The 18,978-nt window shown below is 39.1% G+C and overlaps 1 protein-coding gene and 1 pseudogene across 15 annotated transcripts in view; both read left to right on the top strand.

Annotated features, from left to right (window-relative positions):
• Sntg1 (syntrophin gamma 1) overlaps positions 1-18,978 on the top strand; it is an 878,005-nt gene that overhangs the window by 334,918 nt on the left and 524,109 nt on the right. The window lies entirely within an intron of this gene.
• LOC110290125 (mitochondrial import inner membrane translocase subunit Tim23 pseudogene) lies at positions 16,419-17,365 on the top strand (annotated as a pseudogene).

Here is an 18,978-nt window from a genome sequence, read left to right as displayed (position 1 = left end):
ACTGCAAAAAGGACCATCTCTGATGTGGGTTGAGAGATGTAGTAATCGATGGATATAGCATTTAGAACTTAGGGCAGCCCCCTAACTCTATTTCCAGTTAGTAGACTAATAATTAGCTTGTCTGCTATCTATGACATGGAGAACTAAGAGATTTGGTCCAGTTAAGTCTTTAAGAGAGTAAAATTACAATTTCTGCATGTTCTTCAGAGATAGATAACACCAATCTCACAAGCCATTGGCATCTCTGTTAAGTGTTGACAACAAAGTTTCTGGTGCCATAAACAATATTCCATTGTTTTTCTGTTCCAGAATTAGAAGCTAAGATCCTGTTGCAAAAGACAATTCTCTTTGTATATAAGACATAATGGAATCATGCTAAAATGTTTCTCCATGCTGGCTAGTTTTCATTGCCTTGGAAGTTGCTATGCAAGAAATCAGGAGAGAAAAATCATCACTGTGCATTATGGCTAACGTCATTCCCATGGGTCCTGTGAGCCTCACATTTCTCTGGTGTCTAGGACCCTCCAGTGGCTATCCCCAGTTCCTCATCCCCCATGCTACCTATTTTTATTTGATTTCTTAATCCTCTGTACCACTATCACATGTCCTCCAGATTCTGATGCTGCTATCCTTATTCCCTCCTCCTCCTGTATCCCTCTCTTGTGCCCATCTCCTTCCACCTTCCCCAATTGTACTGTTCCCCGTCAATGCAGGACTGAAGCATCCACCCCCAGATTTTCCTTCCTTCTTCTCTCTATTAGGTCTATAAGTTGTATCATCAGCATTGTGAGCTTTGGGGTTAATGAGTTCATACCATGTGTGTTTTTTTATGTCTGGGTTACCTCACTCAGGATGATATTTTCTAGTTCCATCAGTTTGCAAATTTCATGAACTTGTAATGTGCAGAAAAGGGGGAGATAGAACCTGTGGAGACCACCTCCAATAGATAAGCATGGCCCCTTGTCAAGGGATGGAGTCACCCTCCCTTCTCAAAGGTTTTCTAACCCAGAAATGTTCCTGTTCAAAGGAAGAACGGGGGGGGGGGAGGAACAGAGACTTAAGGAAGGGCCAACTGGGGAATGGCCCCACCTGGGGATACATCATGTCTGCAGACACCAAACCCAATACTGTTGCTGTGGTCAAGAGACACTTTCTGACAGGAAACAAGTGTGGCAGTTACTTGGGAGGTCCAGCCAGCAACTGTCCAAAGCAGAGGCAGAAGATTGAAGCCAACCATCAGGCTGAACTCAGGGAACCTGGTTGGGGAACTGGCAAAAGGACTAGAAGAATGGAGAGGGATTGCAACCTCATTGGAAGAACAACACAAGCTGGCCTAACCACCCAGTTCTCCCAGAGTCTAGACCACCGACCAAGGAGTATACCTAAAGGGATCTTTGGCTACATATACATATGTAGCAGAGGATGGCCTTGCCCCACAGCAATGGGTAGGTTTGATGACCCAGAGTAGGAGGATGCTGGAGTGGTGGACAGGGGAGTATGGGTGGGTGGGAGAGCCTCCTCATACATGAAAAAGGGAGAGGGAGGACAGATGTGGAATAGGTGGTGGTTGAGGGGTAACTGGGAAGTGGTATATCATAAGATGGGGGCTGGTGGAGGCAGTAACCAGGAAGTAGGATATCATCTGAGATGTAAATGAATGGAATGATTAATAATAATAAAAGAAAAAAATCCCCCCCCAAATGAAAGAAAAGTTATCACTGTTATTACCCATCTGTGGACCTGTGTAAGAGTGGTATGACTGTTGTAGGGACAAATAACTTCTCTCTTTGGAATTAAGGCCTACTTCTCAGAAACAAGTTCATGACTGGTATTGAAAAAATGAAAGCCCATTGTGAGGATAAACTGATTGCTTATGGACATTTTGTCAATGTACTCATTAAATATGTATGCTTATGTCCATAGAATAATTCTGCCTACAGAATTCTTCAAAGAAGTTTCTTATTTTGTAAGTGGTAGCTAATGGGAAAACTCATGGTTAGTCAAATTGCTGAAATTAAGTGGCTGCTGAGTGCTGAACCCTCAACTGAGCATCCATAGCATACCTTCAAGGCTCAGGAAACGTATTGGAAAGTGAGGTCCCAGAAAGAACACAAGAGCCACATGATGGCAAGTGTAACTGTGAAATTCTGTATTCTCAGTTGGACATGACTGATATATCCATAATTTTTAGAGACTGCATAGTACTACCCTCATCAACATTCATGCTTAGGATAGGGATGTGTTAATTGGTTTGTTTTCTCTCTGGAGAGATATTGAAAGTTGATAGGTGCTGGATAAGGGTAGGTCCCTGCCTTCAGTGGTCTTGCCACTGGTGAATTACCAGTGAGGAAGAGGATAGCTCAATACCCACACCTTATGCAGAACAGCACTGGGAAAACTCAGTGTGTCATAGAACAAAGAATTGTTCAATGGAGAATTGTTTCAATCAGAGTGACTTGGGGCCATGTGTGTGAGAGATTGTCTTGGTTGAAGAATGTTGTGGGAAAGCTCAGCATACTGTGGGTAATATCATCACCAAGCAGCTGGGTTTGAACCTTTTAGAACACTCTTTGAACATGTCAGAATGAATGTGTTTTATCGTTTATGCTTCAGTTTCTGCTTCAGTTACTGTCCTTGATTTTTCTCAGTGATAGACTGTAACCTGGGAGTATAAATTGAAATAAACCATTTCCTCCTCTTAGGTACATTTGGTCATGATATTTATCACAGTATCTGAAAAGAAAGTAAAACAACAGTGAGAAGAAGAATTTTCAGGAGGCAGGTAGACTTAGTGAACATGAGATATCAGAGGATGGGATTATGAAATGTGACAAGAAGATGTATAAGGAGTTATAAAAATAAAAATATAAGAAAAGGAAATAAGCAAAATATGATTTTTTTAAAAGCCAATAATCAAGAAAACTCAAATTATAGATTCAAGGACTACTTTTAACTCTTTAGAATCCTTATGGTTTATGAATTCTGTTTATTCAGTATTGACCTGAGAAACTTCAATCTCTGGCTTTTGCATTGTTTGAGATAGGTTTCAGATCTGTGATGAAAAGTCTTTCCAGAATGGTGACAATAGGTTTACTCTTAGAAAACCCTTCTACAGCCCTCTGGTCAGCAGCAGCACTGGGTCACCTTGGGCGTGGAGTTAGCGAATGCCCAGAAGGTCCCTAGAGGACTCTCCACACAATCTTAGGACCACTGACCAGACAGCTCCACGATCCTCAAAGGAGACACCACTTCCAGGCACTGTAACACACCCAGGATATTTGACAACAGGATCCCAGGATAAAAGGAGCTTGGTCACACCAGTATTTCAGGGTCTCAGAGGAACTTGACTGCCAAGAACTCTGACACACCCAGAATCTCATGTTCACAGGAGCCCACAAGCAAAGGATCACAGAGAAAGCTGGACTCTGAGTAGCCCTGAATCAACTGGGATTATAGGAAGGACAGGCTCCAATCAGATATATTGAGGTCAGCAAATACTTGAGATAATAATAAGGCAGGAGGCAAGCATAAGAACAGAAGCAACAGAAACCAAGGCTACTTGGCATCATGAGAACCAAACTCTCCGACCATAACAAGTCCTGGATACACCATCACACCAGAAAAGTGAGACATGGATCTAAAGTCACTTCCTATGATGATGATGGAAGACCTTAAGAAGGAAATACAGGAAAACACAGGTAAACAGCTAGAAGCCTTTAAAGAGGAAACACAAAAATACCTTAGAGGATTACAGGAAAACAGTACCAAACAGCACATGAAAGTGAACAAAACCATGCAGGATCTAAAAAGGGAAATAGAAACAATAAAGAAAACCCAAAGGGAGACACTGGAGATAGAAACCCTCGGAAAGATATCAGGATCCATAGATGCGAGCATCAGCAACAGAATACAAGAGAAAGAAGAGAGAATCTCAGATGCAGAAGATTCCATAGGGAACATGGACACAACAATTAAAGAAAATGCAAAACACAAAAGGATCCTAACTCAAAACATCCAGGAAATCCAGGACACAATGAGAAGACCAAACCTACTGATAATAGGAGTAGATGAGAATGAAGATTTTCAAGTCAAAGGGCCAGAAAATATCTTCAACAAAATTTTAGAAGAACACTTTCCATACCTAAAAGAAAAAAGAGATGCCAATGAACATACAAGAAGCCAATAGAACTCCAAATAGACTGGACCAGAAAAGAAATTCCTCCCTACATATAATAATCAGAACAACAAATGCACTAAATAAAGACAAAATATTAAAAGCAGTAAGGAAAAAAGTCAAGTAACATATAAAGCAGGCCTATTAGATTTACATCAGACTTCTCACCAGAGACTATGAAGGCCAGAAAATCCTGGACAGATGTTATACAGACACTAAGAGAACACAAATGCCAGCCCAGGCTACTATACCCAGCCAAACTCTCAATTACCATAGATGGAGAAACCAAAGTATTCAATGACAAAACCAAATTCACACAATATCTTTCCAGGAATCCAGCTCTTCAAAGGATAATAACAGAAAAAAACCAATACAAGGACAGAAACCACGCCCTAGAAAAAGCAAGAAAGTAATCCTCCAACAAAACTAAAAGAAGACAGCCACAAGAACAGAATGCCAACTCTAGAAACAAAAATAATAGGAAGCAACAATTACTTTTCCTTAATATCTCTTAATATCCATGGACTCAATTCCCCAATAAAAAGACATAGACTAACAGAATGGCTACAGAAACAGGATCCAACATTTTGCTGGTTGCAGGAAACCCATCCCAGGGAAAAACACAGAAACTACCTAACAGTTAAAGGCTGGAAAACAATTTTCCAAACAAATGATCTGAAGAAACAAGCTGGAGTAGCCATTCTAATATCGAATAAAATCGACTTCCAACCCCAGGTTATCAAAAAAGACAAGGAGGGGCACTTCATACTCATCAAAGGTAAAATCTTCCAAGATGAACTCTCAATTCTGAATATCTATGCTCCAAATGCAAGGGCAGCCACATTCATTAAAGAAACTTTAGTAAATCTCCAAGCATATATTGCACCTCACACAATAATAGTGGGAGACTTCAACACCCCACTTTCATCAATGGACAGATCATGGAAACAGAAACTAAACAGAGACACAGTGAAACTAACAGAAGTTATGAAACAAATGGATTTAACATATATCTACAGAACATTTTATCCTAAAACAAAAGGAATACCTTCTTCTCAACACCTCATGGTACCTTCTCCAAAATTGGCCATAAAATTGGTCACAAAACAGGCCTCAACAGATACAAAAATATTGAAATTGTCCCATGCATCCTATCAGATCACCATGGACTAAGGCTGATCTTCAATAACAACATAAATAATAAAAAGCCAACATTCACATGGAAAATGAAGAACACTCTTCTCAATGATACCTTGGTCAAGGAAAGAATAAAGAAAGAAATTAAAGAGTTTTTAGAATTTAATAAAAATGAAGCCACAACATACCCAAACTTATGGAACACAATGAAAGCATTTCTAAGAGGAAAAGTCATAGCTCTGAGTGCTTCCAAAAAGAAACTAGAGAGAGCACACACTAGCAGCTTGACCACACACCTAAAAGCTCTAGAACAAAAGGAAGCAAATTCATACAAGAGGAGTAGATGGCAGGAAGTTATCAAACTTAGGGGTGAAATTAACCAAGTGGAAACAAGAAGAACTATTCAAAGAATCAACCAAACAAGGAGCTGGTTCTTTGAGAAAATCAAAAAGATAGATAAACCCTTAGCCATACTCACTAAAGGGCACAGGGACAGCATCCTAATTAACAAACTCAGAAATGAAAAGGGAGACATAACAAGAGATCCTGAAGACATCCAAAACACCATCAGATCCTTCTACCAAAGGCTATACTCAACAAAACAGTAAAACCTGGATTAAATGGACAAATTTCTAGACAGATACAAGGTACTAAAGTTAAATCAAGATCAGGTTAATGACCTAAACAGTCTTATATCCCCTAAAGAAATAGAAGCAGTCATCAATAGTCCCCAAACCAAAAAAACAAAAAAACAAAAAAACAAAAAAGAAAGCCCAGGACTAGATGGGTTTAGGGCAGAGTTCTATCGGACCTTCAAAGAAGATCTAATTCCAGTTCTTCTCAAACGATTCCACAAAATAGAAATAGAAGGTCTCTATAGGACCAGATGTTAGAGTACCCAATTCATTCTATGAAGCCACAATTACTCTGATACCTAAACCACAGAAAGATCCAACAAAGATAGAGAACTTCAGACCAATTTCCCTTATGAATATTGATGCAAAATACTCAATAAAATTTTCGCTAACCAAATCAAAGAACACATCAAAACAATCATCCATCCTGACCAAGTAGGTTTCATTCCAGGGGATGCAGGGATGGTTTAATATATAGAAATCCATCAAAGTAATCCACTATATAAACAAACTCAAAGACAAAAACCACATGATCGTCTCCTTAGATGTTGAGAAAGCATTTGACAAAATCCAACACCCATTCATGATAAAAGTCTTGAAAAGATCAGGAATTCAAGGCCCATACCTAAACATGATATAAGCAATCTACAGCAAACCAGTAGCCAACATCAAAGTAAATGGAGAGAAGCTGGAAGCAATCTCACTAATCTCAGGGACTAGACAAGGCTGACTTCTTTCTCCCTACCTATTTAATATAGTACTTGAAGTCCTAGCCACAGCAATTCGACAACAAAATGAGATCAAGGGGATAAAAATTGGAAAGGAAGAAGTCAAAATATCACTATTTGCAGATGATATGATAGTATATATAAGTGACCTCAAAAATTCCACCAGAGAACTCCTAAACCTCATAAACAGCTTCAGTGAAGTAGCTGGATATAAAATTAACTCAAACATGTCAATGGCCTTTCTCTACACAAAGGATAAACAGGCTGAGAAAGAAATTATAGAAACAACACCCTTCACAATAGTCACAAATAATATAAAATACCTTGGTGTGACTCTAACTAAAGGAAGGGAAAGATCTGTATGATAAGAACTTCAAGTCTCTAAAGAAAGAAATCAAGGAAGATCTCAGAAGATGGAAAGATCTCCCATGCTCATGGATTGGCAGGATCAATATAGTAAAAATGGCTATCTTGCCAAAAGCAATCTACAGATTCAATGCAATCCCCATCAAAATTCCAACTGAATTCTTCAATGAATTAGAAAAGGCAATTTGCAAATTCATCTGGAATAACAAAAAAACCTAGGATAGCAAAAACTCTTCCCAATGATAAAAGAACTTCTGGTGGAATCACCATGCCTGACCTAAAGCTCTAATACAGAGCAATTGTGATAAAAACTGCATGGTACTGGTATAGCAACAGACAAGTAGATCAATGGAATAGAATTGAAGATCCAGAAATGAATCCACACACCTTTGGTCACTTGATCTTTGACAAGGGAGCTAAAATCATCCAGTGGAAAAAAGACAGCATTTTCAACAAATGGTGCTGGCACAACTGGCATTTATCATGTAGAAGAATTCGAATAGATCCATTCTTATCCCCTTGTACTAAGGTCAAATTTAAGTGGATCAAGGAACTCCACATAAAACCAGAGACACTGAAACTTATAGAGGAGAAAGTAGGGAAAAGCCTCGAAGATATGGGTACAGGGGGAAAATTCCTGAATAGAACAGCAAAGGCTTGCGCGGTAAGATCGAGAATCGATAAAGGGGACCTCATAAAGTTGCAAAGCTTCTGCAAGGCAAAAGACACCGTCAATAAGACAAAAAGACCACCAACAGATTGGGAAAGGATCTTTACCTATCCTAAATCAGATAGGAGACTAATATCCAATATATATAAGGAACTCAAGAAGGTGGACTCCAGAAAATCAAATAACCCCGTTAAAAAATGGGGCTCAGAACTGAACAAAGAATTCTCACCTGAGGAATACCGAATGGCAGAGAAGCACCTGAAAAAATGTTCAACATCCTTAATCATCAGGGAAATGCAACTCAAAACAACCCTGAGATTCCACCTCACACCAGTCAGAATGGCTAAGATCAAAAATTCAGGTGACAGCAGATGCTGGCGACGATGTGGAGAAAGAGGAACACTCCTTCATTGTTGGTGGGATTGCAAGCTGGTATAACCACTCTGGAAATCAGTCTGGCAGTTCCTCAGAAAATTCGACATAGTACTAATGGAGGATCTAGCAATACCTCTCCTGGGCATATATAAAGAAGATGTTCCAACTGGTAATAAGGACACATGCTCCACTATGTTCATAGCAGCCTTATTTATAATAGCCAGAAGATGGAAAGAACCCAGATGTCCCTCAGTAGTGGAATGGTTACAGAAAACGTGGTACATTTAGACAATGGAATACTACTCTGCTATTAAAAAATGAATTTATGAAATTCCTAGGCAAATGGATGGACCTAGAGGGTATCATCCTGAGTGAGGTAACCCAATCACAAAAGAACTCACATGATATGTACTCACTGATAAGTGGATATTAACCCAGAAACTTAGAATACCCAAGTTACAAGTTGCAAAACACATGAAACTCAAGAATAATAAAGACCAAAGTGTGGTCACTTTGCTGCTTATTAGAATTGGGAACAAAACTCTCATGGAAGGAGTTACAGAGACAAAGTTTTTAGCTGAGAAGAAAGGATGGACCATCTAGAGACTGCTGCACCCTGGAATCCATCCCATAATCAGCCTTCAAATGCAGACACCATCGCATATGCCAGCAAGATTTTGCTGAAAGGACCCTGATATAGCTGTCTCTTGTGAGGTGATGCCAGTGCCTGGCAAACACAGAAGTGGATGCTCACAATCAGCTCTTGGATGGAACACAGGGCCCCCAATGGAGGAGCTAGAGAAAGTACCCAATGAACTAAAGTGGTCTGCAACCCTATAGGTGGAACAAAAATATGAACTAACCAGTACCCCCAGAACTCATGTGTCTAGCTGCAGATGATGGCCTAGTCGGCAATCTTCTGGAACAGAGGCCCCTTGCTATTGCAAACTTTTTATGCCCCAGTACAGGGGAATGCCAGGGCCAAGAAGTGGGAGTGGGTGGGTAAGGGAGATGGGGAGTGGGTGTGGGGGACTTTTGGGATAGCATTTGAAATGTAAATGAAGAAATATATAGTTTTAAATATATATAAAGAGGGTATATGAGAGGATTGAGTGGTATGGGTTTACATGGTCAAAATGTTTTGTGTGAAACTTGTAAAGAATTAAATGCTTTTCAAGGCAAAAAAAAAAGAAAAAAAGAAAAAAGAAAACCTTTCTACAAAAAACCGTTTCTATTAAAAATGAAGTAATGCAGTTATGAATATCAGCAAAGAAAGAAGTTGGGGTTTGAAAATGAAGGAACTGTTGGACTCAGGAAGAGAAGTGAATTATGATGCCCTATTAGATGAAGTTGTGGAGAGGTTTTCTTTCTCCCCGTTAAGTGGTGGGTATTCAGCCTTCAAGAGAAGTCTATTTGATTAGGATGTGCAGTACCCTGAGAACTGAAGAACTACTCAGTGTGATTCACAGATCCCATAATAGAATCACATGCATCGTGAAAAAGCAAGGCAGTATGACTCTTCCAAAAGATCACAACTCTGTAACTTCTAAACTTTAAGATACTATGGTAAAATTTCAGGTGAATATTTCCAAAAATTCAGGGCTATATTTTAGCTGATCAAGTGCTTACTTAGCATGTTCAAAGCCCTGAGCCTAAAACCACATAGGCAGCATGACTGTGCATGACTGTAATTCCAGCTTTTAGATAATAGTCAGGAGCCTCAGAAGTCCAAGTCATGTCAGGCTACAGTGTTCATTCATATTCAGCCAAGTCTATATAAGGCTCTTTGTCCAAACGGCTAAAATGTTTGTTGTGAAAATAAAATGACACAAAAGAATCCTTTGTGTCAAAGAGGGACATATAGTTAGTCCAGGGTCTAGAGAAGTGATTTAACATAAAGAAAAAAGGATAACACATAGCAAAAGAAATAAGAAAATCAAAAATATGGATTTGAAACATCAAAAATGTAGAAGATAGAAATGAGAAATCACTGTCTTTGAAAAAAATCCTTTTAGTAGCCAGGCAGTGGTGGCGCATGCCTTTAATCCCAGCACTTGGGAGGCAGTGGCAGGTGGATTTCTGAGTTCGAGGCCAGCCTGGTCTACAGAGTTCCAGGACAGCCAGGGCTACACAGAGAAATCCTGTCTCAAAAAAATCCTTTAAGTAGAAATACTGTAAATAATAGTAATGAAAATACCCAAATGAAACACTAAGAGAAAGAAAACTGCCTATATATTAGTCCAAAGAGAGAAAGAACACTAGTGATAGAGAAGACTAAGTTTTGCATTTAAATATTAGTAAGGGAAATAAATGAGCATGACCTTACTCTTCAGTATATATTTTTCCTTCTCTATCTCATGCCTTATGCTATATGTCCATGAATCATGTATTTCTTCAGACTTACCTGTAGATAATGACATCATCTATTGAACACCCAGTATCTTTTACTGATTTACTAGAGATTTTACCCTTAATTCAGTGTGTGTTGTGCATGTAAATTGCTGAAGTACTCAAGTGTCAACAGCCATATAGAATCACCCGAGTTCATAGTTCTGTCACTTCATCCTCATCTATCTGTGCTCTCATCTATATAATTATGTTCTAATTGCAACCTGTGACAATTGTCTCTAGACTCTTAGTATCAACTGTGAACCCATCCTCATAACTCTCCTGTTGTAGTCACATTACACTAGAGGTTTTGTTTTTTGTTTCTTTGTTTTGTTTTGTTTTGTTTTTTATTTTGAGATTTCTACTCCATCATTCCTTTGTCAGTGTCCTTAAGCCTTCCTGCCTCCAGGCCATTCTTACAGATCTTATATCTAATCAGATAATATTATAGTCACCAATCGTAACACATCATCCTCTTGCATTCTCCTGATTAATGCAGTCTGCCCAGGAAACCAATTTAGCTTGTGGAAGATGATATTTCTGTCTGTTTATGTGCTTAGCTGAGTAGTACTATAAGGAAACAATAATGTTGAGCTCATGACCCCCATGTACCTAGTTATTAATTGTCCAACTACCAAAATGTTTTCAAATGTACTTCCATGGTTTTCTATCTGATAATTACAATATTTTTTGTCTACTAAAATTAAAACAATATCAAGAACATCCCAACTGGAAGTCAAGAAATCTGTCCCACTGTCTACGTGAATGCTATAGGTTCCTGTAACTGAGAAGAATAGAGTGTGCTCTGCAACAAACACAATTTTTCATTTGTCGCTTGGCCTCACACTTCTTCACTGACCTGAGGACAGTACTTCTGAATCTGCAATTGAGATTTTCAAGTACCACCAGTATGTCCTTGGCACTTGTCTAGTCTCATCATAACATAAGCATAATTATTTCTTTAATATTATAATTCAGGTTACTGTAACTCTACTTGTCTTTAGTTTTAAGCCTAAACTTTCTGCCTTCTATAATAACAAACTCCTCAGAGTACTCATAATTGTTCCATTTTTTTCTAAGATTTCATGGTTTATTCACTCTTAATTCTGTTCAGAACTTTATCCATACACTGTACAGCAGCCACTCTCACAAGGGCAGTTTATGAAAAACTACATGTCTAACCTTTTTCCCTTCTTGTGTTGGCTCATCCAATTTTGCATTCACATTGTCTAAGCCATGTATACTAGTGTAACACTTTTAAAAATAAAGTTATTACATGTGAAAGTGATTTGACTGGATCATCTGTCACTAGTGTATCTGACTGGCTACACAGGTTGCCTCCTTCTCTCTCAATACTCCATATGCTTTTTTATGTCATCATCTTAATGAGAATGATCCTACAGGCTCATATGTTTGCTTGTTCTTCAGACAGTGGAACTGTTTGAGAAGGAGTACGAAGTATGGATTTGCTGGTATGTCACTGGGGTTGGGGTTTGAGGTTTCAAAATCCCACACCAGGCCCAGGCTCTCTTCTTCCTGCTGAATCAGATGTGAGTGCTCAGCTACTGTTCTAGTGCCATGCCTGCATACCTGATGCCATGCTTCCTGCCATGATGAACATAGATTAGCCAACTCAAACTGTAAATAAGCTCCCAATTAAGTTTTTTTTTTTAAGTTGCCTTGGTCATGGCACCTCTTAATAACAATAGAACAGTAACTAAGACACCTCACCTAAGCTACACGTAAGGCCCTCCACATGGAAATGGGAGGACTGTGCTTCAAAATCTCAAGGCTCTTAGTGGTGAGTCACTTGTGGGGCTATCTGACAGCTTCTTTATCTGACATCCACACTTCAAGCAACATTACTTCTGCTGAATTATGTAGCTCATGAGGGAGTGTAGTTTACACAATAGCCTTGGTATGTTCTGGGAATCACATACAATTGATACCTTTAGGGTAACTCCTGAAATAAGCCAGAGTAGCACACTCAAATGAGGTATATCCTTCCTCCAGAATCCAGAGACCAGCAAATGAGGTACATTACAGATACATTTATTGTCTTTTACTTCAAAGGAGATGTTTGGACAATACTCAGACCACTATATACTTGAAATGTGTTGTAAGAAAATAATATTAAGTCAAAAGAGATTCTATCAGGAATCCTTAGATAACATATACACGTTTATCCTTAATCTATATCATTATCATGGTTGAGGAGTTGCCTAGAGCAGTGGATCTTAAATTCAAACATACTAAACAAGCACCTAGAGGGCTTGTTGGCCTTAGTGTGTCAGAGTCCCAAACCCCAAGTGCCTGTGTTAGCAGATAGGATGGAGCTGCAGAATTTGAAGTCTTATTAAGCCTGAAGGTGCTACTGATGCAGGGGCTACTCTGTGAGAACCACTTGAAAAACTTAAATGAAGACTTTGTATCAGAAGCAAATTCTAAATTGATATGATCCATTATTGACAGTGTTTCTAATCTTCTTGTGTGAGTAAGAGATTGCTACCCTGTGCAGAAGAGAAGTTAGCAGTATTCAGACTCAAAGTTGAGAGGAACAGAGAGAGACTTAGTATCTCTGTGATAGTTCCACTTGTACATGGGCACCTCAGAGCATTTATCATATTCCAGAAGAAAAGAGATGTCAGTAAGTGTGAAAATTGAATACTTTTTAACACTAATATAAAAAATGTATGAAATAGAGATAGAACCTAAATTGGATTTCCATAGAAGTTCTAAGGATTAGGTTCTTTTCATTCTTGATGTAAATCTAAATTAAACTCTGATTAATTCTCCTGCAGGGAGTGATTGAAGGAAGGTTATTCTTGTGAACAAGAGAAAACATTTGCTTATATTAGGCTTTTATTTAATATTTTTAAATTTAATTATTCTTTTTTTATTAATTTTTTTATTACATCTTTTCCTCAATTACATTTCCAATGCTATCCCAAAAGTCCCCCATACCCTCTCCCCTACTTCCCTACCCACCCATTCCCATTTTTTTGGCCCTGGCGTTCCCCTGTATTGGGGCATATAAAGTTTGCATGTCCAATGGGCCTCTCTTTCCAGTGATGGCCGGCTAGGCCATCTATTATTATTGTTCCCATTTATTCATTCATTGATCTACTTAATAAACACTACAGAATATCTATTCTATTCCAACAGTTGTGCTTAAAAAACAAATGCTATATAATTCACTGTATTCAAAAGTGCACAGTCTAATTGTTTTACAATGGAGTCTTTATAGAGGAAGATTAGCCTTCCACTTCTAATTCTTTCTCTTTTTTGCTGTTTTTATTATTTTATTAAAGATTTCCCCCACTTTTTTATTAGGTATTTACTTCATTTACATTTCAAATGCTATCCCAAAGGGCCCCTATACCCTCCCCCACCCCACCCCACCCCGCTCCCCTAACCACCCACTCCCAGCTCTTGACCCTGGTGTTTCCCCTGTACTGGGGCATATAAAGTTTGCAAGACCAAGCAGCCTCTCTTCCCAATGATGGGCAACTAGGCCATCTTCTGCTACATATGCAGCTAGAGACATAAGCTCTGGGAGTACTGGTTAGTTCATATTGTTGTTCCACCTATAGGGTTGCAGGCCCCTTTAGCTCCTTGGGTACTTTCTCTAGCTCCTCCATTGGGGGCCCTGTGTTCCATCCAATAGATGACTATGAGCAACCACTTCTGTGTTTGCTAGGCACTGGCATAGCCTCACAAGAGACAGCTATATCAAGGTCCTTTCAGCAAAATCTTGCTGGCATATGCAATAGTGTCTGCGTTTGGTGGCTGATTATGGGATGGATCCCTGTGTGGGGCAGTCTCTGGATGGTCCATTCTTTCATCTTAGCTCAAAACTCTGTGTCTGTAACTCCTTCCATGAGTGTTTTGTTTCCAATTCTAAGAAGGGGCAAAGTGTCTACACTTTGGTCTTCGTTCTTCTTGAGTTTCATGTGTTTTGAAAATTGTATCTTGGGTATTCTAAGTTTCTGGGTTAATATGCACTTATCAGTGAGTGCATATCATGTGAGTTCTTTTGTGATTGGGTTACCTCACACAGGATGATACCCTCCAGATCCATCCATTTGCCTAGGAATTTCATAAATTCATTGTTTTTAATAGCTGGACTCCAGAAAACAAATAACCCCATTAAAAAATGGGGCACAGAGCTAAACAACGAATTCTCAAGTGAGGAATATTGAAGGGCTGAGAAGCACCTGAAAAAATGTTTAACATTCTTAATCATCAGAGAAATGTAAATCAAAACAACCCTGAGATTCCACCTCACACCAGTCAGAATGGCTAACATCAAAAATTCAGGTGACAGCAGTTGCTGGCGATGATGTGGAGAAAGGGGAACACTCCTCCATTGTTGGTGGGATTGCAAGCTGGTACAACCACTCTGGAAATCAGTCTGGCGGTTCCTCAGAAAATTGGACATAGTACTACCAGAGGATTCCACAATACCTTTCCTGGGCATATATAAAGAAGATGTTCCAACTGGTAAGAAGGACACATGCTCCACTATGTTCATAGCAGCCTTATTTATAATAGCCAGAAATTGGAAAGAACCCAGATGTCCGTCAACAGAGGAATGGATACAGAAAATATGGTACATTTACACAATGGAGTACTACTCAGCTATTAAAAACAATGAATTTATGAAATTCCTCATTCTTTCTGAAACCATCTTAAAGTTTATTAAGCAAATTCTCATATCTATTGGAAAATGCAAATAAATCATATTTTCTGATTATCTCCATGATGAAGGAGTTTAGCCACAATGAAGACAGTGAGGCATATGTAACATACTATCTGTGCACAACTCAGAGTTATTTTATTAAATAATCAGTGGTGACATCAGTCATAAGGTGACTTCTAGAAAACAGTTTCAAATGCATGGTAACAGTTGTTTTAAATTGTTTCTCCTAGGTAAATATAAGAATTAATCATAAATATTTGACCTGTTCTGTTTGTTATTAATGCCTTTTTCATTGGAAACCAAGAGAGGAAAGTGACAGAGAGATTTAAAAATAAAAATAAAAATACAAATACAAATTACTAGTGGCTTTCAGTGGTAAATTCTTTCAATAAAGCATCTTGCACACTCTTGCAGAAGCCTTGCAAACTACTTCACCATCTCCCGTTGAGAAACAGCAAGGTGCTCTACCCAGCACAGGGATACCCAGCACATGGTTGGTCATTTGGGGTGTGCAGTCCACCAGACTCAAGAAACAGGGCAGTTATCTGTTGCTTTTATCTATATAGGAAGAAAAGCAGCTTGAGTATATGAAGGGAAGAGGTGGTCTTACAAGATAATAAGGATAAACTGGGCTGGGAGAAATGGTGTCTATTATTTCAGTGAAGCATCTGACTGGCCATGATTTTTGCAGAAGTACTTCATTGTAGTTTTCTTTCACTATAATTTTCTTCCCTTTGAATGTAACTGTTTCAGTTTTTCCTGTCAATACCTCTCTTGCTTGACTTCAAAATATTCATTAAAAGTGAACCTAATAGATTAACCTTTTTTTCTTTGCCAAAGATAGTGTGTTAAGGGTTCATTTTTCTATATTTGTGTTTGTCATATGAGGGTATAATTTTTTACAAGGACAAAGACAAAACCCTCTGCCCTAATCCTGTATGGACAGCCTGTATCATTTTGATCATGGTTAGACAACTAAGATTTTATGTAAAGAATTTTTATTTTCATACTGGATCTCTAGAAGCAACATTATGGGTAAAAGTAGAACAGTGTTTGGTAAATGAGATTAATTCTGAAATATTAAATATTTGGCACAGCGTGATCCAAACTGCCAAACCAATCCATTTCATGCATTTTGATAAGAGAATAATTTCTGTTAGCTGGGCAAACTTTGTTGTCTTATGCTGCAATTTTACTTAATAGAGGTGGTGGTGGCGAGCCCACAGCTGTTTGCTGCGACCTCATGGAGGGTGGCAGAGGAAGTAGCAACAAATCCACCAGCAGGTTAGCTGGCTTCTTTGGAGCGGGAGGAGTGGGTTACTTGAAAGCTGATTTGGCCCGCGTCCCGCTGACTGGTATGAACCCCCTGTCTCCTTATTTAAATGTGGATCCACACTATCTCGTTCAGGATACTGATGGAATTTATTTTGTCAACTGGAGCTAATAAAACCCGAGGCAGATTTGAACTAGCTTTCTTTACTATTGGAGGATGTTGCATGACAGGGGCCACATTCGGGGCAATGAACGGTCGGTCTTCCTTTAGGATTGAAGGAAACCCAGAGCATGGCCTGGTCCAAACCAAGAAATGTACAGATTTTGAATGTGGTGACTAGGCAGGGGGCATTTTGGGCTAATACTCTAGGCTCCCTGGCTTTGCTCTATAGTGCTTTTGGTGTTATCACTGAGAAAACACAGGGTGCAGAAGATGATCTCAACGCAGTAGCAGCTGAAACCATGACCCGAATGTTGTTTCAATGTACAGGTGGTCTCCGAGGACTAGCACGCGGTGGCCTGGCAGGACTGACACTCACCAGTCTCTATGCACTGTGTAACAACTGGGAGCACATGACAGGTTCCCTGCTCCAACAGTCACTCTGAAGATTTTTGCCACCTCAGGAATGGGGGACACTTCATGGTCATCCAGATCAATTAATAAGCCAGTCTGGAGTTGCTTTCTCTCTTGTACCTACAGTTACTTTGAACAATTGGAGACTCTGATTTGCTGTGACAAAGATCATGGATGGTTAGCCTGGACTGCACTGCTTGCCCTCAGTGAGGGGAAGCCAAACCCTTGGTGGCTCACTGAGTATGTGTTCTCTTTTCCTTTGGAGATGATCTTGCACCCCAAACTGGAAAACCACTTACTCTCCAAATTCAGGCCATACTTTTTATTACCATGTTAATTCATTTAAAAAATCTAAAACTTAAATATTGCCCTGTTTTCCAAATAAAGGGTGAAAATAGAAAATAAATAAATAAATAAATAAATAAATAAATAAATAAATAAATAAATGCAGGAGACCTAGTATGCTCAGGACTGGGAAATGGGGAAAAAAGAGGAGGAACTTTGGATGGTAAGCTGGGAAGAGAGTAATATGGGGGCGGGAATAAATAGTGCTACAGGTGTTTGAAAGACATAATGAATCATACATGATGTGTACTAAAATTACATGCAATATATGTAGATAGAGAGATAGATAGATAGATGATAGATAGATAGATAGATAGATAGATAGATAGATAGATAGATAGATAGATAGAAAGATGATAGTTTAAATGAAGTTATGCTATTTGAGATGATAATGCTCCCCCAAGAGCCATGGATGATCTAATGAAAACCTCTTCTCTAGATTTTGGTCAGGGGAATCCAACAGACTTCCAAAATAATCATATGCCATTGACTGACTTCCAGAATGAGAAGGTAAGACCTTTTACTCAAGACACCACACACTTTGGACACTAGACTTGGAAATATTAAGCTGGAACAAAACAAGAAGCCTCCTTCCTGAGAACTGGGTCTTGTATTGTCAGACAGTGTTATGCAAGATCTCAAGGGAGAGGAGCAGCTGGTGGTCCTACACAGCTTCAAGCTTATGAAACACAAGCATGACTGGACAGGAAGATATCCACAAGGCCAGTAGTGACAGTTTTGCCTTTGAGATAACTGACAGTTGTACGATTGGATTTAAGACCCACTCAAATGGAAAATATTGATGCCTGTACTATAAACCTGTCAAACTACCCACAACTGAAAAGATTACAGACTGAAAAGGAGAACCTAAAATTGGCAGTTTCCTAAGCCAATATAATTTCCTATTGTTTTCTAAATAATTATCCTTATACCACAGATAAATGCATCTATCACCCTCATCAAAGAAGCATTGTTTTTTACAACAGATGAAGACTATTTTAAAAATCCACAACCTGTCAGAATTCAGGGAATAAGTTACTGTGGTACACAATCCCATCTGATGTATTTTCAATGCAACTCTTAAACCTAAGACTTGGGGAAAATTGTGGAAGAGAGGGCAGAAAGTCTGTAAGAGTCTGGGGTTTAGGATGTCTGCTGTTACTAGGGTCCCCTAGGCATAATGGGGAAGTTCATGTTCCCATGAACTCTCAACAACATGGTTGCTTGAACAAAAACAGGATAATGGCAATCTTAGTTGATATGCCACTGTAGACAAGGGAAATCCACATGGCCTCACCACTAGGTGACGGGCTACAGGCCATTATAAATGGATACAGAGAGGGAGGATCAGATTTCTCTGTGAACAAGCTACCCAATCAGTTACCCAATCCCAAATGGTCAACCCTGGACACACATACACATGAACGAAGCTAAATAGACTCAGTGGGTCATATGTACATATATATCATAGTACATACATGTAATAGTAATGATAAAGAAGAGAGCATGGATTTGGAAGTGGAGACGTGGCAGGGGTTGGAGGTGGGTGAGGAGAGGAGCGAGTGATGAGAGTGCTGTACTTAAGTATACGTTCTCAGAAAGAAAACTATTA

The sequence above is a fragment of the Mus caroli genome, unplaced genomic scaffold (assembly GCF_978045245.1).
Source record: "Mus caroli unplaced genomic scaffold, Mus_caroli_1 scaffold_1, whole genome shotgun sequence".
In the NCBI taxonomy this organism is placed as follows: Eukaryota; Metazoa; Chordata; class Mammalia; order Rodentia; family Muridae; genus Mus; species Mus caroli.
This window is presented reverse-complemented; position numbering and strand designations above follow the sequence as displayed.